Source organism: Pezoporus occidentalis, unplaced genomic scaffold (assembly GCF_034315485.1).
Source record: "Pezoporus occidentalis ecotype Australia unplaced genomic scaffold, CSIRO_AGI_Poc_V1 ctg28, whole genome shotgun sequence".
In the NCBI taxonomy this organism is placed as follows: domain Eukaryota; kingdom Metazoa; phylum Chordata; class Aves; order Psittaciformes; family Psittacidae; genus Pezoporus; species Pezoporus occidentalis.
In genome coordinates, this window is record NW_026914718.1 from 4,609,001 (window position 1) to 4,632,526 (window position 23,526).

General features: G+C 44.0%; 1 protein-coding gene across 1 annotated transcript in view; it reads left to right on the forward strand.

The window, feature by feature from the left end:
- CUNH7orf25 (chromosome unknown C7orf25 homolog) overlaps positions 1-19,012 on the forward strand; it is a 31,371-nt gene extending 12,359 nt beyond the window's left edge. The window contains exon 5 of the mRNA XM_062625384.1: positions 13,944-19,012. The gene's annotated coding sequence lies outside the window, so the exon portion shown is untranslated. The remainder of the gene's footprint in view (positions 1-13,943) is intronic.
- The last annotated feature ends 4,514 nt before the right edge of the window (positions 19,013-23,526 follow it).

A 23,526-nucleotide genomic window follows, 5' to 3' on the forward strand; every position in this document is an offset into this window, starting at 1 on the left:
GGAAGACGGTTGGTCTCACCGTTAAAATGCAGGAGGTGGCAGCACACCAGAGATATTTGTACAACCTGTCGATAAGCCGTGTTCAGCTCACTCGTATGCAGAAGCTGTGCAAGCGTCCACAGAACATCTTTAGTCAGGAGAATAAAAGTGAATTCTGCCTTAACTGCATTAGAGTTTTGGAGGATATCTGACAGAAACCTGGCAGTGATTGAAACTGTCTGCTAATCCCTGGGGCAGGATAGGTTGTGATGATACTGTCTTATACCATCTCTGTGAAGGTACTTCTTTCTTTCTCTGTACCCATTTAGTCCAGGTGCCTTGATTGATATGGAGACTCTCACCTGGAACTCTGGTAGGTGTAAGACAGGCAGTTCTTCTTACACTTCTGTGCCTGTGCAGTGCCTGGAGGTGAAAGCTTCTTCTGCATTTTAACAATCCAATGCTAGTATTCCAAAGGTGCGTGCTGTGCAAGCAGGCGTGGTGTTAAGAGGTTTTGATAGCAAGTAACTGAAGCAAGCTGTGATATGTAGCCTCCCTCACCTCCAAATTGGGGCATGTAGTGCAAGGTATTTATTAAAAGTGTTTTCATGAAGTAAGAATACTGTGATAAAAGATACTAAAATAACTTTAAAAATTTAATTTCTTTCCTCCCCTGCTGATGTTTGTTACATTTCTTTCAGCTCAAAGCAAGCAAGGGTGATGAAGTTCAGTGGAGCTAGGATCAAAGCAAGGGACAGTCAGGTGGTGCAGGAACTAGTTGTCAGAAGTTCACACAGGCTCAAGAGAAGACTGCAGGTAAAATTGATGGTAACTAAATACATGGAAGCAACATCCAGCCTGTGTGATCCTCAGATGAAACATAGGATCATAGCATAAATCAGCCTGGAATGGGTCTCGGGAGGTCTCTAGTCCAGTATCTTGCAGAAAGCAGGGTCACACCAACTCCCACCAGTTTAGTCAGAGATTTATTCAGTCTTTTGTTGAAAGCCTCCAGGGACAGAGCCTGACAACCTGCCTGGGCAGCCTGCTCTGATGCTTGATAGTCCTCATGGTGAAAAGGTGTTTCCTTATATTCAATCTGAACTTCCCTTGTTTCAACTTACACCTGTTCTCTCTCGTCCTTCCTCTGGCTACCACAGTCAAGCTTGGCTTTTGTAACCTTCATAAATAGATGGAAAGTGAGAGAGTGTTAGAGATTGACATATTCTTTGTGTTTTATGTGCATATTGTATAAAGACTTGTAAATTCTTACCTTTCTCTGGGCACCAGCTTATGGCCACCTTTGCAAACAGAGCACTAGGCTAGGTGGATCCTTGGTTGGACTGGGTTATGTTAAACATATTGCCTAGTATCCTTTGTTGGACTAGTGTAGCAGGGAAAGCTGTGGATCCTAATTTGGGTATCTGAAATAGTTGCAGAACACTTAAAACTTAATGTAGCTGCAGAATCTTTTTAGGCAGAACAATTTTTAGCTTTGCAGTCTTACCAAAGGAGGTCAATTGGGAAATAGTTTAATTTACAGAAGTAGACTCAGTGCTGGAGACCTGTGAAATCAGATTGCACAACACAGAAACTCCTGTTTGGAAAACAAGCTATTTTTTTGTTAGCAGCAAGGACCAGATTTTCTGGAAAGGTGAAGGATGCTGAGACTACTTCATTCTTCTCTTGTGAGCTGAGGGTTCTAGGTGCCCTAAGGCATGTTATGTCAGATATAACTATTTATGCTCTGGGAAAAGGATCAGTGGTAGTGTCCCTTCTGGTACTTTATTTATACTTTGCAAAGAGTTTTCTCCCTTTTCATGGGGATTAGCTTGGGAGAAAAAGTCAGAGATTCTGTTTCTTCACAGTCAAATTCCACAGAAAGAAGAGTTACGTGGACCAAGTGCTCAATGTTCAAGCTGGCTTCATGGAGTGAATGATTTTTGTCAGTTTGGTTTGTTAATGAGGCACATCTTGACCTTCTCTGGAGAAGATGGGAAAAAATACAGTCAGGATGGTTTTCATACAGCTATGGATAGGCTGAGTTACATATCAAAAGATCTAAATATAACTGTTTGAAATCATGTTTTGTGATTCAGGCCTGACTTTCAGCACTACCTGGGACTCGACCACTTTTTCTTTTCCTCCCTGAAGTCCAGTGTAATATATGAAGTTATGGCTGCCTCATCCCTGGCAGTGTTCAAGACCAGGTTGGATGGGGCTTGGAGCAACCTGCTGTAGTGGAAGGTGTCCCTACCCATGGCAGGGGGTTGGAACTGGATGAGCTTTAAGGTACCATCCAACCCAAACCAGTCTGCAATTCTATGAAAATGGATGTGCAGTTTGTAGTGGTATTCTGCTGGGGAAAGACAAACGGGGTTAGTTGATGCATGGATTTGGTAGCATGTTTAGTAGGAGATGAAGGCTTGGGTATTTTTCCGGCTTTTATCAACATGATAATTTCCATGCTCCACTCTGTATTCTTCTTCCATGTCATTTCATCTCTCAACAGCATCATGTCCTTTAGGTCTTTCCTTTCTGTATCTGTTTCTCCTGCCACTGTTTGCATGTTTGCCACTGTTCCATAAGACAGCCTTAGTCTCCCTTCAGGATGGAAGGAGCTCACCTGAACTTTGCCAGGATGGAGTGGATGAAAGTATTTTCTTATCTGTAAAACTTCAGTCTCTCAGCTTTCTGCCAGAGGGCAAAATGCTTACTCAGAGATAATGTGACCCTACTCAACCCTTGAGATCTCTGGCTTACCCAGCAGCATATCTGACCCCATAATGCCATGGCTTCTCCACCAGCGCTGGGAGCCTTTCTGAAATGGAGTGCTTCATGTAAGGAAGGATTTATGGAAAAACACGTGCCATAGTGGCACAGATACCAGAGCTCACCTGCTCTGTAAGGGGTGTTCACTGTAGTACCCTAGTTCCTGCAGGTCATGAGAGAATGGGAGAGTGCTTATGCAAGGGCACTTTAGGTCTTCAGCAGGAGCCATGGAGAACACAGCTCAGTCGAATGTGAAAGCTGCAAAATGATGTTGTTGTTTTCTTCTGTCAGTTGTTCAGAATGTTTCAAGATTCTCTTCATATTTTGGGGGGGGTTGTATGACCCCCTCCAAGTGTTGGCAATATTAATACAGCTACAGCAACACTGCCTGTAGGAATAGCAGCCCCACTCATGAGAGGAAAAGCAGAAATGTTGCTCAGAAATACACTGTGTGCTTTAAAAGTGGCTTGTGAGTAGCATAATAAAGTAATGGATTTTGTGCACAGGATGATCTTAATTGTATCAGGAAAGTATGCTCTGTTATGAATTGTTTTCCCTGTTTTAGGAATCAGCATTACTAAAGCTAGTGGAAGCCGTGTTATCAACCTCAGTAAGAGCAGCTGTGAGGAGAGCTCCTATTTTCTGCCTTTTTTAATCTTGGTGAGCAAAGCAGTATGCTTCTCTTAAAGTAAATATCACACCAGTAAATTGGGTTCATCCACCATTTTTGGTTCTTTTTGGTAATTGCCTTTTCTCCAACTTGATAACATCATGTTTTCCATATCAACAGCACTTTATCATAGCAGCTGCTGGATCAAGCAAGAGCTTTCTTTAGCATCTTGATTATTCTTTTAGATGTGGACTTGGATATCCATGGATCCTGCTCAGCCTGTAGCTTTGGTATGTGCTGTTTATCTTTGTGATGGGTTTGAAGGATGTTTAAACAGTCAGGGATAGCTCACACATATTCAATACATGTTTTGTGAAACCTTGTCTGTCCATAGTGAGCCCCTTGGAAGAACAGGGTTGCTTTGCCACTATTGGCACATGAGTGAATAACCTTCTCATCAAGATATTCTGGTGATAGGCAGGTCATCCATCTTCAGATCACTGTCCTGATTTGTACTGAATTCCAAGAAAGATTTTTTCATTTAGGGAGAGGAGGGATGTTTCAGTAAAGACGTCAATGACCATCATTTTGGGATGTTTACCAGAAAGGCCGTGCTAAGACAATAGGTAAATCATGGGCTTGAAGAGTCTGTCTTGTGATAACGGACTAGAAGAGGCTGGCTTGTTCAGCCGAACAAATACAAGGCAGGAGGTGACCTGTTCTGCCACTCATGAACATGCCAGGGGGTAAATGCCACAGTTGAACTGCTGCTTTAGACGTTAATATGGGGACGAAAGGCTTTATGCACATTTAGACTGGGAAAGGAAGACAATTTTGCAGAGCCTTCAGAGGGGAATAGTGAACAAAGAACAAATGCTTTTTAACATGAGACACACTAGCTGTATGGGTGTATGAAAGGGAGTATGTGATCTGATGGGGGATAACTGGGAGCAAAAATTTGGATGCAAATACCTGTTCTGGCTTCCCCCCCACCTGCCCCCCTCCCTAAGACAGAGCAATCTGGCCAAAAATGAATGTTGTAACTTTCCTCCTCCTGTAATTTTTATTAGTTACATCCTGTACTCCGATGATTTCTCTTTATCCCCGTTCTGCCCACAGAAGAAGAGGAATGGAGTTTTCACAGAGGCAGGATTACGTTTTACAGCCTGATCTCAACTCTAGTGACATCAAAAAGGTTTGTCTCTCTGAAGGGCCCTTCTTGTTCTCTGTTTGGTTACCTTAGTTTCCCTATTGAACAGCAGGAGGCCAGGAATGAAAATAATGGGCAGGTTTGCACCGTGGAGCAGCCTCCTGGTGGTTCATACTTCCAGGTAATGTGTTTTCCTCCACATCCCAACTGTCTTTATGCTCTGAGAATGTGATATCGAAGCTTCTCTTATGCTCATATTTTAGTCTGTGTTTCTGCACTTACTTTTTAAATCCAGCATAAATTCACATGCTTCGAGTAGGTCTCCAGCAGATCCCTATGAATGACTTCTTGTTCCCAGCCTCTAACTTTTACCTCTGTGACATTTATCTGGCCATGTAGTCAGACAAGCCAGGGGAACTACTTTGCTGAAGAAGGATTCACAACAAAAAGGTTGATTTCTGCTGGATTTGTTTTCCATCCTGGCTCACTGTGCAGCTGTGTGAATGCCCAAAGGGAAAGGATAGTAATGACTGCAGCAAGGCTGAGGTGTAGAGGATGGACTATGTTGTTCAGCAGCAATCTGGCTTTGTCTTCTGACCTTAAAAGCAACGGAATGAGGCACACAAAGCAGAATGGATGCCAGAAATGGGAGCAGAGCTTGCCTTACCCTTGTCAACAAAGGAGCTATTTGTAATGCAAGAGGCTGACTCCCACCTGGGAGACGGGAAATTCTGGTCCTACAGTGTGCTTGCTAGTCAGTAGGTAAAGCTGTTGTAATTTGTGGCTAACCAGAAAGGCACTGTTAGCACAGCAGTCTGTGGAGAAAAGGTGTTAAGAGACTATATTAAGGAAGAAATACTGTTTGACTTAAAAGTCAGTGTCAGATGGTCGGTTAGGAGAGCTGTGCTCATCTGCTGCTTTTCCTGGGACTAGAAACTGAGCCCGTGTAATGCAGTGTTTGCCTAACACAGGTAGAATTCCTTGATCAGAAAATCCTGATGGATTCTGCTGTTTGTGTGGTACCGAAAGAGTTAAGAGGAAACTCGTTCTCTCTGCTCAGCCCAGCAGCATCCAGTTCAGAAGATAAAAGCACCCCTCAGCATGAACAGGCTGCGAAGTGCATTTGAAAATAAATTCTTTAATGCCAGTTGTCATTACGAATTTATTTTCAAATACGTTTTGCAGTTTGCTCCTGCTGAGAGCTCCTTTTATCTTGTAACTTGCAGACTGTGGGGCTGAACAAAATAGGTACCTTTCCTCTTAAATAAAGCAGCAAATATTGAAGCAAGATTCTATCTGTCACACATTATAATATTTATATGTATTTCTCATCAACCCCAAATTCCCCAGGGACTCTCAGATTCGCATGAGGTCTCACAGTGCTGGGTTTGGCATCTGGGTATGTGATTGCTTTAATAGAAGACCATGCTGTTTGCTTTGGCTCTGCTGACACTCCATTACACTTGGTCAGATGCACATAAAAGACAGTCTAAAGCTGTTTATAAGGATGATACTTTAGGCAACACGATGAGTCAATGTGTCATGGCTCAGCCCTGACACTTGGGTTCAAACTTGGCTGCATCTGTTATGCTTTGTTAGCAACAAAGGATTAGGAGCTAAATACCGTAGCTAGCTGTAGCTTGCACTCAGAGGTGAGGTGTAGTTTGTGTGTTGCCCTGATTTCTACCTTTTTTTTTGGACAGCATCAATTACTTGACATGCTTAAAACCCTGTGAATCCTGCCTGTGCTGGGAAATGATGAATCCCTTTTTTCTTCCTCTGAAGTACCAGGGGAAATGTGAAACTCCAGACATTTTCAACAGATTTGTAGAACAAATGAATACTGAAGCCAACACAGAATCACAGAATGGTTTGGGTTGGAAAGCACCTCAAGATCGTCTGGTTCCAACCCCCTGCCATGGGCAGGGACACCTCACACTAGACCAGGTTGCCCAAGACTCTGTCCAACCTGGCTTTGAACACTGCCAGAGTGGGGCCTTGGCCAGTTGTGGGGAACTTCTTCATTTGCAGCACAGTATTAAGAAAACAGCAGGGTTTTTAATTTGTTTAATTATTCTCTCAGAATCAAGAGCCGTGTTCTTACAACACTGCTCAAATTTGCTCTGATCTTTCTCCTGGCAAAGCTAAGTAATAGGAATTTGGAATCCAGCACAACTCTTCTCCTTCCACATTACTATGACAATAGCAATTAAAAAATCATACAGTACTACTCCAACCTCCCCAATCCTACAGGGCAATTCATTCCAAAGTTATAGCTGTCCAGTTCAGCAGAAGGGAAAAACATTTGTATTAACAGTAATAACATTAGTTGGAAGTTAGGAACTCTGCTTATAGTTCTTGGCTGTATTTTTCACAGTACTGGAAACTGTGGGGACCTCTTACCCCAAACACTGATTTCTGCACAAGCTTGAAGTAGCTGTGTTCCTGTGGATGCTTTATAATTACCCCTTCTGTGACAGTTGTGCCTCTGCAGAGAGCACTGAGCTTGTTCCCAAGAAGCCCATGCTCTGTTCCAGGCTCCCCATCCAGTCTGCTGCTCGATTAAGCAGCTTGCTTGTTTTAACTTGTGCTTTTTACACACCTCATCTCTTCAAATGCTGAGGGAACTCTGGGTCTTTAGAGTATGGAGAAGAGAAGGCTCAATGGGGGACCTTATCGCTCTCTACAACTGCCTGACAGGAGGATGGAGCCAGGAAGTGGATGGTCTCTGCTCCCAGGTAACAAGTGACAGGACAAGAGGAAACGGCCTCAAGCTGCAGTAGCGGAAGTTTAGACTAGGATATTAGGAGAAATGTCTTCCCCAGAGGGTGCTCAGGCATTGGAACAGGCTACCCAGGGCAGTGCTGGAGTCACCATCTCTGGAAGTGTTCACACGCCGTGTAGAGGAGGCCCTCAGTGCCATGGGTTAGTGGTGGCCTTGGCAGTGCTGGGGTAAAGGTTTGACTTGATGATCTTAAAGGTCTTTTCCAGCCTGGTTGATTCTATGATTGATATTTGCTAATCTGCAGGAGTAAAAAAAGCCATGAAATAGCTGGAGTGGGTGAATGCTGTTTTGTGGACAGCAGCAAAGTTAGGAGGCAAAAGCCTGCCTGTATCTAGAACAGTGTATGATTCTCGGCTAAAGGGGTGTACAGCTTTTGTCACATCCTCATAGCTAAATGTAAACTATTTACTTCAAATTGGATTATTACTCCATTTAAACAAAATACATAGTTGTATCCATTCTCTAAAACCAGAGAGATGTGACTCTTTTTCAGGCCGCAAAGCACTATGTATTATTATTACCACTGTTTAATTTTCAGCAAAACTCTGACTTGTGCTTGCATTCCTATCCTATTCTGAAATAATGAATTCTCCTCTGGCCATGATAACAATCTGTAGCACAGCCTTACTGATGCATTTGCTCTGGGGTATAAACCTCTGGGTGTATTAAAGGGAAATCTTCACTGAGGCAGGTTGTTCTTGTTTAAAACTGTAAATGACTCAAAGCTGCAGTTTCAGTTTCTAGCAGTCCCACCTGCTATTCAGGAAGTATCTGTTTGCAGAAGGAATTCCTATGGGGGAGGAAATTCCCCACAGATTAGGGAGGATTTTTCATGTAAGTCTATTTTGATTTGTATAAGAGACTAAAAGGTTATTTTTCATGTCACTGGAGAACTTCCAGCCAAATAGATATTTTTCTTCTTGAGCTGCTTAACTTGAAGTCACTGTTGTCCTGAAGTAGAGTTCCCAGGAATTATCAGCACTGAGGCTGTTTCTTACTGATGCTACTCTCCAAACCTTGTATTTAGTAAGCAAAGAAAAGGAATCACGAGCTAGAGCAAACCCCCACCGATGTGCTTGTAATGTCTTAACTTAAATATTCACATTTAAAACTAGAAACTTGGTGGCATCTGTAGCAGGCCTGTGGGGCAGGTGCAGTTGGATGTGCTGCCCAAAGCCCAGATCCCTCAGCATACGCAGCGTGGGGAGTGACTGTTGGGCCATGAGAGCACACAGAGGCGGTCTCCCTGGTTGGTTTTCTAGTTGAAACCATCTTTCAATCGCACTGGAAAAAAAAACAACTGATTTGGACTTCAGGAAAACTGCTTCAATCCAAGCCCAGAAGAGGGAGCCCTCCATCAAAATAAGGCTCTGAACTGGATCACGACCAAGATTCACAGAAGTTTCCACTTTCTCTTCCACCTGCTTATAAATCACTGGGTGGAATTTCTTGCCTGTCTGCCTAGTCTTTAAAGACTAACAGCTCGCAGTTTCTACCCTTAAACAATATCATTCAAGAGCTGACATGCATGTGTGAGAGTTTTCTTAAAACTCTGACTGGACGCATCAGATATGGAACTTGGTCCCTACAAAATAAAGTCTTCCATTGCTCTGCAAAGCAAGCCCCCTTTTTGTGCCATGTTCAGTGTATCATGCAGCATGTCCTGATTTCCACTCGCAGCAAAACCTTCCTATGCTTTAAGGAAGCCTGCAGCTATCATCCTTGCTCTTGCTTGGCTGAAGCCAGTGAGGTTTGCTCCTGTCTTTGACAGGACAAGAAGCAGACCCTTTAGTATAACAGGAATTTCCCTCAGATCCACATGATGAATACTTTGCTCTGAGCAAGACCAACCTGTAGTATACTGAAGCCAAATGACCTTTTCAAATACTTTGTGTGTTCCTTGTAATGTCTTAGGTGCTCAATTTTTAACTTACCTGTAACAGCCCCAAATGTCCAGAGGAGCTGATTGCCTTAGTTGCATACATTTACTGCTGCTGAAATTTTGGGGCTCCACTGCTATTCATTTGCAGATTTCTAGAATTTACTGCATGTTCTATCATCCTGGGTATACTGTACAAGTTAGAGTAGGTTTGGGGTCCATCCCTCTGGTAACCAACTAAGAATCCTCTGTCCCTTCTTTTCCCCATGGAAATATCAAGGATAATCTGCCTTCTAGTAGCTTGTTTACTTGATGGGGTCTCAGATTTTGGGTATGAGTTTCATATGCCTTCTGCCTGTTTAGTTAGCTGAAAGAAAAAGGCAACCAAAACTAAGGCAAACATATCCTCGATTTCTTACCTAAAATGTCTCTCTTCTGTCCTTTCTGACCCTTTCCACTGCCTCCCATAGTCCAGGATAAAATCCAGTCTTCAAAATGCCTTTGTTTTGTAAACATCACGGTTATAGCTGAGAATAGCTCCAGGGTTTGTACAGTTCTCCCACATTACTACAGCACTCCTCCAAACTCAACTCCAGTGTGACTCACAGGCTGGCCTGAGTTTTGCTTAGGAACTAAATCCCTTTAGCTTCCTTGAATGCTTCTGGGAGAAGATGTGACAGTGATGCTGCCTGGTAGGACAGGATTTGAGAAGGTAGCACCAAAAAATGCATGGTATTAGGTAGGAGCAAAAAGATCCATGACTGTGGATTCAATGGCTAAAGTGCCTGTTAAAGAGACCCTGGGTGACTTTGCCCTTTCTTCCATCTCTTTGTGTTCTTATAGGTTATGTGTTTGAGCAAAGCATTCAGCTTTTCATGTACTTTTCCAGGGCTGTTACTCTACTTATCTGGACTGTGTCCTCATCTTAATTTGTCCCTTGATGTACAGTTGAATTAACACAGCTCAACACTGAGTAGTCACTCTAGTCATAACTTTGAAGTGGATTCATTGAGGTAGTATACATTATATGGAAAAGTCTAATCAAAAAAAGGAAGGAACAGGCTAGGTTCCTGGAAATTAAGCTTTCAGTATAATTGTTATTCTGTATCATACCTATGAGGTGAACGATGGCTGCCAATGTTTTATGCTTATACACAGTGGCTTGCTCTTGCTGTCTTGAAGAAGACAGTAATGTAAACATACATACATATGTGTTTCCTTGTGCCTGTGTTTTACTCCTGAGCTGTGTGCTGTGATCATCTAGTTCAGATAAGTCTTTAGAGTGTATTTTGAGGCTGGCAGGCACTGTGGCTAACTGGGTAAGTTATGGCCATCCTGAGGTCTGTATGTTATCAGTGGGTAGGCAGAAGCGGACAGGTTACTTCCCTTCCTGTCCCCCTGCCAAAACACAAGCTGAGACAGATTGCCTTCCCCTTGGGTCTGAGGGCTGGAAGGTGAGATCAGGCTGCCAGATTTCTTTCTGTTGGAAGGTGAAAGTGTGTTGGTAAGTTAGATCCCTTCCTGCTGCTGGAAGGAGAGCTTGACCTGGAACACCAGCACCGTGAACCTGCTGGGTAAGTTTGCAGCCAGCCAGGAGGCAGACAGGCAGTGGACAATGTGATGGTTTACAAGCCAGGCCACAAGCAGTGTAATACAAAAGGCCCCAGATACAGTATTTTCACACTGGTGATTGTTTGTTTAGGGATTTATTTTTTTTTTATATAAATAAAACACAGTGTAATTAAAACCAAAATAAAGCAAACCAAATCAGTTCTATAACAGAGCCCATGGGCTCTGTAGTTAATGCCCTTAGAGTAACCCAGTAATAAATGAAAAAGTCTCTTACTGCCCAAAGACAACCAGTTAACTTCCTTTTATGAAACTATAGGTCTTTTTATTAGGCTACAAAACTGTTTCAAACAAATGGAAACCAAATGTGTAAAAAATGTGTTTTTCTTTAAACCAAACCAGCGTAAGCCACAGGGCTCTTCACGTGAAGCTCTGCCTCAGTCTCTCCTACAGGCTTGTGCTTTTGAGAGTGAATACAGGGCTCATCTATTGAGCAGAGCTCTGCAGCTGCTGCTAGATAGAGGATCTATACAGTAACTGTAACAGAGATATTAAGCAGCTATTCAGGATGGAACTATTCAGAGTAGCGAACCCCGAGACATGCAAAGCATTATGCAATCATATTGGCACATGTTGTGTTCTCCAGCCCAAAAGAGTTGCTATTGTGGAGACAGGCTATTTTAATCTTCACATGCAAAAGCTTTTGACGTGTGCTGCACCTATGCCCTGCCTTGTAATACTGTTCATTCTAGTGCTAAACAGACGTGATGCCAAACCAGCCCCGCTATAAATCAGTGCATCTCCTATTGAGATCAATAAGAACTGCACTTGCTTACACCAGGGCTGAATTTTTGCCTGTAAATTACAAACAGTTCCACTGTGGATGGAAAATATATTAACCTTCTGTGAACATAAAATTCAGTGTGTCATCTGTAGGGGTCTGCTTTTCAGTGATTACTTCCTAACTGGAGAACAACTGCATTTTGAGTGGGAAATGTTTTAGCAACAGATCTTTGTGTACTGCCTGAACAAGCTCATATCTTGGCCTTGGTGAAAACAATTCATGTGTAATGATCACGGTCTGGGCACTTGGGTCCTGAATTCTGATAAACTCCTTGTAAAGTCTAAAGGCCAGGCTGTTTTGGTCAAGAGAGCAGTAAATGAGAATGCAGTAAGACATGTTATTACATAGAGCAAACCTTAATAAGCAAAAAAGTAAGTGGGGCTCTGGGGCCCACAACACAAGAGGGACGTGGTGCTATTGGAGTGAGTCCAGAGGAGGCCACAGTGATGCTGCTAGGGCTGGAGCAGTTCTGCTCTGGAGCCAGGCTGAGAGAACTGGGCTGGTTCAGTCTGGAGAAGAGAAGGCTCCGAGGAGAACTTATAGCAGTCTTCCAATACCCAAAGGGGCCAACGAAAAATCTGGAATGGGACTTTTTACAAGGGCCTGTAGGGACAGGCCAAGGGGAATGGCTTTAACCTGACTGAGGAGAGATTGAGATGAGCTCTTAGGCAGAAGTTCTTCCCTGTGAGGGTGCTGAGATGCTGGCACAGGGTGCCCAGAGAAGCTGTGGCTGCCCCATCCCTGGCAGTGTTCAAGGCCAGGCTGGATGGGGCTTGGAGCAGCCTGCTTTAGTGGAAGGTGTCCCTGCCTGTGGCGAGGACTGGAACTGGATGAGCTTTAAGGTCCCTTCCAACCCAAACCATTCTGTGGTTTTATGAAAATACATGGCTTGTTTTATTTAGTGTATTGGTGAGTCTTGACTGGTGAGTGACAGAGTCTTCCCATTAAGTACTACCTCAACTGATTCGTATTTCAGCCAAACGTTAAATCCCTACCCTTGTATTTGCCTTACCATCAGATAATACCTGATGTCATGACCCACTAAGACCCATAGGTTGTTGTATGCCCCTGTGAAATGAAAGAGAATCGGGCTCCTAAATGTTCTTGATGCCTTTGTGATGCACTGGATTTAGGAACTGGCATGTGTTAAGTTACCAGCTTTTACATTTCTATCTATGCCACTGCTGCCTGTGAAATTTTTATTCCCTCTGGGCTCCATAGGGAGAGGCACTTGGAGAGTGAATAGCCAAATGGGTCTAGGACATGGCAATTCCAGAGGAAAACATCTCATTCATTACAGATGTTGGATAAGAGTCACACAGCATGTGAAAAGTCCACAGAAACTTTTGGGGGTTTTTTGAGTCCCCTTATCCTATACTTACACTCACCTTATATGTATGTGTAAATAAGCTTTATGGAGTCCATGGCAAAAGTAAGTTAACAAACAGAAGATAATGTACTCTGTCTTAAAAATGAAAGGAATTAGAGAACATGATACTGCAAAACACCCTGTGATCTTGCAGTAAAATTGTGTAGAACAACAAATATCTGTCAGAGGTTGCACACAGATCCTTTATTTGAAATGTTTTCTGAATGGTAAGTGTTTAATTGCGGACTCTCTCAAGGCAGTTGCTTCTTAAAGGAGTAGAGATTATATATTCCCCCTAGTTTTCTACGGAATGATATATGACATTTGGTCAAATGCATTGTGCTCTCAGGATAAATTATAAAGCACTTAAATGTATTTCATCACACATTATACTTCATCTTCAGGCAAAAATGTGTTTTGTCAAAATATTGATTTGTATTATCAGGGCACGTTGTATAAAATCCGAGAGCAAATTTCATTTTAGGGAACTGTGCAATTTGTCTAACCATTCCAAGGAAAAGGACATCAAATACATATGAGCAATTGTGTTGGTGAAATGAATTTTAATCATGTTTATCATCCTTCCAGATACACTGTACAATGGCATTTGATAAATTTCACTCCCTAGACCCTAGTCTGATGGCTGATGAGATAGGAATGTTACAATGTCCCAGTGGCATCGAGCTGGATTCCTGCGCTTAATAGGGTGCTGATAATATAGACACTGGTAATTTATCTGTTACTTAAGAAAAAATTAAATCTGATTCCATGAAAGGAGGAAAACCAAATAAATGAATATAGGTGAGAATTAATGTTGACATAGCCTGCACTATGTAATTGGTGTCTAGAGGTTTTAAGGACTAAATGGAAATACTTGAGGGATTGTCTTTTTCTCTCAATCTTGTGGTTAAAACTTGAGAGTCATGAAACATAGAGTCTCTCTCTGTTTTGTTTTTTTTTTTCCTTTTTATTTAACTTGCCTACAGATGTTCTACATGACCTTGAGAGAGCTGGATGGGGCTGATTCTGCACTGGAAGTCAATGGACCGTATTCAACAAAGACATGAGGACTGAAACTGCATCTTTCCCGTGCCTCCTGTCTCTTCACTTGTTACAAGAGGCTAACAGTGTGCTCCTTCCTCCTTGGGGTGCAGCAAAGATAAATCACATGGTATTTGCAATGATTCTGCTATCAGGAAGTGTGGGCTGCTTCTGCTTGAATCTGTGGAGACTCCTAAGAGCGAAGTCTTTCCTCTGCTTGTGGATTACCCAGCAGAGGGCAACATCACTCTCGCGCATGAAAACTGCATTCCCTGCTTGAGCCAAAACCTGCCAAACACAAGAGGAATCTTTTCCTTAGCCTTTATAGCTCTTTATAAATGCAGATTTTTACTGTTTTTCAGTATTAGCCTTGCAATGAAACGGCAGTGTGTGAGCACTCCCATGGCACTGTTAGCAGCTAGCCTTAGGAAAAAAGCTTCAAAACCTTCCAGTGCTGGCCAGAAACACAACAGTCATTTTTATTTTGTTAGTGGTTGATACAGTGCTAATATCCATAACAGCAGTGACTGTGTGGTGCTTTGAATGCTGTATGGCTTTGGTTAACTTTTATCATTCTTATCTATTTATTTCATAGTTGACCTAAGGGTGTTTGAGGTGCATGTCCCAGGACCTGGAAAAGAAAGAGATCAGGTGGATCCTCACCTCATGGAAGTCAATGGCAGCAATTTTCTTTTGTTTTCATGGGATCAGAACTGCGCCTGATCCTTCCCTTGAAGCCCATAGCTGTCAAGGTCCTTCTGGACAGACCCATATTGTGGTGCTTAAGCTCTTGCCCTTGTCTTATGGATGGACCCTGGAACTGGCCGATGACTTTGCCTCATCTGAGGCTGTTGATGGTATTCATTGCTATGACCACCTGGCTCTGCCCCATGGTCAGGCCCTGCAGGACTGCATCCTGTCAGTGAAGGCATAGCTTGTGCTGGGTCATCTGTGGGTCATGGCACAGCCCTGTGCCTGCTGCTGCCTGACACTGCTCCTGCAGAGACTGAATTTATGCCCTGTGAGAAATCCCCAAGGAGAAATTCAGATCAAACCATTTAGAGCGATCGAAGTGAACAAGGGGGTTATAATAAATCTTTGCAGGATCACAGGTCTCTAATGCCAAAATGTGCAATCCTGGAAACAGAAACAGTTGTATGCAGCTTAACTGAGTGGTAATGCAGCTCTTACACCCACAGGAAGCTGGCCTGTTAGACATCCAGATCTACTAAAGAAAGGGCTAGTCCTCAGCCTTGTGCAGAGCAACTTAAAATGTTAGCACTTGAACTCAAAAAGAATAAGAATTGAAACCAGAAATATCCAGACAATCCCACTTCCCTTTATAGTGCTTGGAATTTAGGAAATCAAGTGGATTTTAAGCTAACTTCATGATTTGTTGCAGTTTATTTCCTGGTGCTTGAATGCCTGTGACTACCCAGACATGGGAGATGACAGGTAGTGATAGTTTTTGTTCACTGTGAAGCAAAAGGGGTAACTTCAGTGGGTTTTCTATTGAGCTCTATGTATCCAAACAACAAATGCATAGAAACACTGGTATTTAAATTTGAAATCCTGGTGGGGAAGCAGCCCTCCCCAGGGTACTTATCTGTAGATTAACAATTTCTTCACATTTTATATTCTCTTCCTTTTTTTTTCCCCCCATTTATTCTTTAGGAAGTACAGTCCTCAGAATGACTGGGAATTTCTTTGAGATGTTGTTAATACCAGATGCAAATACACGTGTAAAAACTCAGGGCTGAATCGCTGATATTTCTTTTGTGAGCCTCTGGGTCCAATGTCCAATAGGTGTCAGGAACAGACTCTGGAATTCATAGAATCATTGAATCAACCAGGTTGGAAAAGGCCCTTAGGGTCATCAAGTCCAACTATTCCCCTAGCACAGCTAAAGGCCACCACTAACCCATGTCACTGAGGGCCTCGTCTACATGGTGTGTGAACACTTCCAGGCACAGTGACTCCAACACTGCCCTGGGCAGCCTGTTTCAATGCCTGAGCACCCTTTGGGGAAGGAATTGTTCCTCATCTCCATCTAAACCTCCCCTACTGCAGCTTGAGGCCATTTCCTCTTGTCCTGTCACTTGTTCCTTGGGAGCAGAGACCAGTCTCCTCCTGGCTCTGTCTTCCTGTCAGGCAGTTGTAGAGAGGGATAAGGTCCCCCCTGAGCCTTCCCTTCTCCAGACTCTAAAGACCCGGAGTTCCCTCAGCCATTCCTCATCACACTTGTGCTCCAGGCCCTTCATCAGCTCCACTGCCCTCTCTGGATCCGCTCCAACAAGTGTGTTTCTGGGTGATCCCTGCAGCACCTTTGTTTTTTGAGTTGAAGTGGAAGAAGTGCCATTGTTTAGTACCTAGTTGCAGGGAGAAACCTGTCTAGCTCCAAATGGGAACTTCTTCTTTTAACAGGCACACTGAAATGGAGGGGATATGAAATGCCAAGACTTTGTCTGTTTGGGGTAAATAATGCTCCTTCCAGCTTTGATAGCTGTAAGGAGGCAACATGTTTCTGTGGAATGTGTACAACTCTGTAGTGAAAATGTGGAATTGTTCTCACACTGAGATTTGGAGTAAAGAAGTGTAACAAGGTTGAAATTCCCCACTGGCACAGTTCTGGGCATGCTGGGATCTACCAGTCCAGGACCAGGAGCAGAATTTGGCCTGTGAGGTAGGGGAGGTGCCCTGGGTGTACTGGCACAGTACAGTGTACTTCAGCATCAGGAGCATGCAGGAAGACCCACCATAGTTATTGAGTACAGATGAGTGGAACAGCCTGTGTTGGATCTTGGGGTAACGTGGCCATTCACTTGTGGAAGAAGCTGTGAGCACAGACTAGCTCGTGCGAGGACCATGCTGTATCCCCTTGATGTGCCTGTGTGAACAACAAGCAGGGCTTCTAAGAAGAGGTATTCTCTTTCTTCCCCTTAGCAGAAATTCTCCAAGGTTGTGCTAATACAGTTCTTTGGTTTTATTTAGCTGGGTGGCTTTGAAAAAGAGTCTTTTTAGCAAGGTGGTTTTATTTATTGCTACTCTTTGGGTTGTTCCTGTAGGTCCCCTTTGAGACAGGCAGATCTGTAGTGCTCTACAGCATAGGTGCTCAGTGGGCAAAAAGGAGAGTCACTCTCGAGAACAATCCTTATGTAACTCCTGTGACACATGGACCAAAGCCAGCAAAAACTTGGGGTTAGGGAAGGGAGCAGGGGACAAAGGTAACAAAATAACTGCAGTTTAGTAAGATGACAAAGTTGAGACACCACAATTAATGGATGAAATGGGAATGCTTCCTCAAAACACGTGCTGTAGTTCCTACTGCTCTATTTCTCTTGCCACCTTCCTCCCCAGTTCTTATAGCAGCTGAGACTTGGTCAGAGAAGACATCCTCAATGGAACACTGCCTATCATTGCTGTTTTGTCTCTTTACTGTGTCCTCTTATCCTGTTCTCATGTAGTAGTAACACACAAGATGCTGATTCTGGAATGACTTGACAGAGGCTGCCCTGTCTGTTTTACCAGTAAACTATCACTGATGAGCAAGGGACTAAAGTGATTGCATTGATCAAGTTGTACTAACACTTGCAGTTGATAGCATAAATCAGTAGGTTTTACTTGTCTGGTTATCAGATTTACATGTTTCATAGAATTATAGAATGGTTTGGGTTAGAAGAGACCTTAAAGATCATTTAGTTCCAACCCCCTGCTATGGACTTCCTATAATAGGGAAATAGGGTTTCCTATTATAAACTTTCATACGTAGATTGCCGAGCAGCACATGAAATAACTTATTTTAGTCCACTGTCTTGGACCTCATAGAGTGTAAGTCCGTCAAGAACAGACTGAAAGCCCTTGATTTAAAACAAATGCGCCTTCAGAGTAAGGTCTCTAACCCTCACAGAGTGGATTAATTCATGGAAATGTTTTTTTAATGAAGGTGCTATTTTACAGGAAGGGAAGTATATTTTTCCAGTAATTTAATTATCAAGATGTTTTTAGAGAAAATGAGCCCTTGCCGCTACTAATGAGTAAGGCAGCTGAGATTCCTCTATACCTATGACCTAAATTAATATCCAGCTTTTCAAAGGTTTATGGCAGTAACAGTGTGCAAAGACTTTCTGTAACTTGTAGAAGGATTGGAGTAAGTTGTTTGGGCCTGACAGACTGTGAAGAAGCTGTAAACATGTTGGTGGTGAACAAAACCCATAATTATTTGTAATAAGAGAAACTGTTCTGCTTCTGAAATTGTTGCTATCAAAACCCCTATATGGTATGGATGCCACATGCGACTAAGGCTATCAATCTTTCATATGGTTGATGCCTATAAAACATCTGTAAAAATAGAGAGACTTTCTGGTGATGATATCCTGAACACAATCCCGCACAGCACCAGCCATAAGATTGCAGGTAACTCACAGTCTTTAGCTCTTCCCCTTCCCCTTCGTCTTGCCTGCTTGCCTTTCTGTGTTTTACTGTGGAAGCCAGCATCATGCACATATTGGTAGTGAAATCATTTTATACTCTTTTTGTGTTTTCATGTTTTGATTAGTATGGCTTAAATCCATGATTCTGGGGTCTCTTGTTTTTTGTTACCATTGCTGTTCAGTTGAATGGGTCAGTCTGTCCAGAGGAAGTACAATACTCTTCCTGTTTCATAAAATCTTCAACCTTACAGCTCCTTTCCAGTTTGTAGTAACTTCATGTATTTCTGCCTTCTGTCGTCTTCTGCTTGCAGTTCCAAAATGGTTTCCAAGAAGATCAGATGAATATTGCTGCTCTTTATTGTCTGTCCAACTCTCCTAACATTGTCTATTGTCTGAAGCACATAGAAATTTCATCTAGAGGAATGTGCCAGAATGCATATTGTCAGAGACATTGTTCCAGTACTCAGAAATAGACTCTAATACGCCATTCAAGACTGCTATAGCATAAAGCCTGGGGCAGAGATAAAGAGATCCTCATCTAAGACACTTGGAGGAAAAGAAAGAAAGAAACAAACTTGGGGGGGGGGGGGGGGGGAAGAAGTGGCAGATCCTGAGGCAGCTTGAAAAATATTTAAGATGGAGACAGATTTTATCAGTGTGGTAAAATAAGTCAGTGCTGAAATGAATCTGTGAAGAAGCAAATAATTTATTGTAACACTCATTAGGCTTTTAATGAATACTGAGTAAAAATACTTGGGGTTTCTTTCAAATAGTCTAAAAAGATTCAAAGATGTGGATGCTGAAAAGTCCACAGAGCTAGGCAAAGTTTCCAACAGAGTGCCAGTTAGATTAATTATGAGGTTGTTAATGATGTTTTGCAACTAACATACTTCTGCAGTTCCTGTGATCAGATATGTAAATCATTTATAACACATGCAATTCACAGTTTATTGCTATGTTTGATTGTCACCTACTTCACATTAAAGCCATTTCAAGCAACTGGCAACACTGAAGTTTTCCCTGATAGGAGGAACAGTTTATGCAGGCGTTAAGATGTTTCTGCATCGAAGACTGGAGTTTCTCAAATACATACAGTGTTATTGGGGCAAATCCTTGGATCTTAAGAACCCTGGGTTTGGGGTGTGTTTGCAGCTGAAATTCTGTTCCGCATATATATGGTTTGAATGTTTCTTGTATGTTTTCAGGATATTTCCTATTTGCTGCACAAAACTTCTGTACTGTAAGCCCTGCTAAAAATGTGTCAGTGAAGATACCCAATTCAATCCATTTAACCAAAGGACTCCACATTCAGCAAAGTACAGGTCTTCTAATTCTGTTTCTTTCCATTTATTGTTCAAATAAGATTTTATTATTTTCTATTTATTAGTGAACAAATAAATGATAGCAATTTAGTTACTATTGCATTTATTTCTTGAATTTATTTCTCTCTAGGATTCCTGTCATAATGCCTGCTTAAGCGTGTCTTGCCATTTTATACCTGATGGGAAGGTAACGCTTAATGCAGAGTGAAACTGGCAAAGCTCCTCTGTAAAAGTTCTTTCCTTGACAGTGAGCATGCTGTGTGTTTCCAGACACTTCACACTTCATAGCCATTGAGAAATGCAGCTTTTTGGCAGTACAATGGGTAAAAGGTCCATAAATGTGGAACATGAGTGTGTCTGAATGCTGCTGGGCTCCTTACCTCGTTATATTACTTCACACTTGGGGTACTGCATATGGCCATGACCACATAGCAGGGCTGCAGGGAGCACAGAGCACGGAGCAGAGCAGATGCTGTCCCCTTTGGGTAGGGAGCTTTGCTGTGCTGTGAAGGAAGTGGAGAGTGGGGACCTTCCTTTTACTCAGCCCCTTTGTGGCTCATTTCCCCACCAGCACCCTATGTGCCCATGTAGTGGGGCCGAGTGGTGCTGAATCCACAGTACAGCTGAACTCTCCTCTCTGTAAGCTGAGAGACCCCTGTGCCTGACACAAAGGCACATCCTTTCATTTCCAGGTGATTTTTGCCTGGGAAAACAGGATGAAGCTGTGATAGGGATGATAAGGGGAGACCTTGTAACGGTCTTCCAATACCTAAAGGGGGCCTACAAGAAACCTGGAGAGGGACTTTTTACAAGGGCGTGTAGTGACAGGACAAGGGGGAATGGCTTTAAACTGACGGGAGACAAGGAAAGAGAATGGAGACCTGGCATGACGTAAGGGCTGAGCTTAACTCCTCAACCTGGTGGAGGCTGATGTACAGGCAGGCCGGTGGATGGATACAGATACGGTATGTGCCTTACCAGTGAAAAGGCTGTTTTATTCTCCAGGACTTTTCCTGAAGGATTTTCTTTGCCAGCAGCAGAGATCAGCTCAGAGTTACGCAAAGTTGAGGGGTAAATAATGCAGCAATGTTTGAGGCACAGCTGGAGCTGCAAAACATCTGTGTGCTTAACTTCAGATCTCTGAAGCACTGGAGCCCTGCTTCGGAAAAGAATTCTCTCTTTCAAAAATGCCCATGGAGAGGTAGTCATTGCTCATTTTTGCTACTGAAGCACCCCTGCATTTTGCGTTAGGAGGGCATTTACAAGGACTAAGAGGCAAGACATACAGGAGAAAATTGACACGCAAGGAAAGAATAACTATTGCGTTTTGCAGCTTGCAGAGGAAAAAGTGTTAGATAAATGCTTATGACAAACAGACCCTGTTTGATCTCCCTAAGAAGATTTGACAAGTCAGACACACAGGAGCCATAAATTACCTGTAATGGCAAAAATTACATCAGTTATAACCTTTTAAGCAGTTGTGCCTCATACAGCATCAATTCAGAGATAGTCATCTAAGGAGAACCATTCTCTCTATACACATTTGCCTTGTAATATACAGCTACAAGAGTAAGCTGCATATGATTTTCATAAGACATGATAAAAATCTAATGGTTCTAGGCTGCATACGGAAAACCTGTGCAGATAAGTGGCTCAGGCTCTGATAAACATACTGGGCCAGGAAAGCCATTTTTTACTTTAAAGAAGAAACGGGAGTATGATTGAGATGTCATGGTGAGGGGGTACTGCATGGGGAAGATTCCCATAATCAGTCATCAGCCTGTTGCAAAGACAAGGGGGGAGTGGGGCTGCCACACGTTGCAACAGACTGGGCCCTTTGCACCCCTGACACCTCCTGTGCCTTCTTGAGAGGATTCCCCTGCAGGAATTGCTTTTCTTAGCTTGCAGGTTGTTCACAAAGGTAGGGCAGGGGACACAGCAGTGAGCACCTGCGTGCTGTGCTGACCACTGGCACCTGAGGAGCTGGTGCTGCACAGAGCTGCCTATGACATCCATGGCAGCGGGGCTTGATGGTGCAGGTCCTACAGCAGTGACCTCTGCTAGGGGACTGTTTCTTCTTGTGCCCTAATGGCAGAGCTTGAGTTTCCCCGGCGCACAGAGAGAACACATAGGAAAGATGATTTCCACCCTCTGCATGGCCTTGCTTGTGCTCAAGTGGCTGCTCTTGGGGCCGGAGGAAAGGCTTCCAGGCCTGGCATTGGGTTCAATTCATAGAATCCAAGGCTGGTTTGGGTTGGAAGGGACCTTAAGGATCATCCAGGGCCAACCCCCTGCCACAGGCAGTGACACCTTCCACTAGAGCAGCTTGCTCCAAGCCCCGTCCAACCTGGCCTTGAACACTGCCAGGGATGGGGTAGCCACAGCTCCTCTGGGCACCCTGTGCCAGCGCCTCAGCACCCTCACAGGGAAGGGTTTCTTCCTAACCTAAAATCCTCGCAAGGCTGCTTTTCCAGAAACTTCCCTGATGGGTTAAGTCATACAAGGGAAACCTGCCACACATTGGGTTGTGGCAAATAATTTGTTTCTATGGTATGGAAAGCTCTGTTTGTACTGCCTTTTTGGGTAGGAAAGGAGGGAAATACACACTGATTCTAAGAGCCGCAATTCCTGTCCCTGCACTGCTTTCTGTCAGCAGGCTAACCACATCTTCCACAGGCCAGCCCGGGTGCCGAGGGTACCTGCGGCAGGACCCCTCTGCTCCCCAGGCTTTGTGCTAGAGCCTGGAATACAACATCCCCGCACAGGTGCTGGCTGTGAGGCTGCTCTTCAGCCTCGCCCTGCCTTGAGCCCAGATGCTGCAGGCCCAGCTTTGTGACGGAGGTGAGTCCGGTCCGGTTCCAGACGGTTCCAGCCGCCCCACGGCGGGACACAGCCCAGCGCCTCAGCCGCGGGCGGGCGCGTCTTGCACAGAGCCCTCGGCTGAGGAAGGGCGGGGAGCGCTGAGGGGAGGAGGATGAGGAGCGGCCCGGCCAGCCCTGAGGGGCAGGAGGGGCTCCCGCTGCCCCTCACTGCGGTTCCACGGAGATTGCCCCCCGCAGGGAGCGGGTGGAGAGCTCCTGAGGGAGTAGCGGCAGAGAGAGCAGGAGCCGCAGGGAGCACCGCAGCCTGGCACGTTCCTAAACCCCTCGGGGTTGGGGTAGAGGAGTGGCGAGTGAAAGGTGAGCTTGAGAAATGGCGAAACCCCCTTCCCCGGGGTGAGCGGGGAAGAGACGGCGTTTTAATTATTGTCTCGCCACAACTGTGTTTTAATTGGCAACAAATTACATTGATTTTCCACAAGTCCAGTCTCCTTTTGCCTATAAGTGATCCCCAAGCTTTCCCGTCTTATTTTCTCCCTGTCCTGTGAGGAGGGAGAATGAGGTAGCAGTTGGGTGGGTGCTTGGCAACCAACTGTGGTCAACAACGGCATTCCCAGCAGCGCAATGAAGCCACAGCCGTGCTGTGTCCCACACAGCTGGTTCAGAGGCCTGGTGAGTCATGGTTTGGGGTAGTGATGTGCTGCTGGAGCTGCTGCATGGGACAAGCCAGCTTTACCCTCAGGAAGGGGTACTGCATCAGTCTTTCCATCTGGGGTGTCACTTTGTGGTCAAGGTTGAGGTGTTTCTGGGCTCCTGGTGAACAAACAGCTGCCTGGTCTGTAATGTAGGTGAATAAACAGGAATTTTTCTCTGCAGGGTGTTTCACCCATTGACTTTCACCAGGTCACTTCACATAGTAGTGCTCTCTCAGTCTGTCTTTCTGCCTGAAATGCTTAA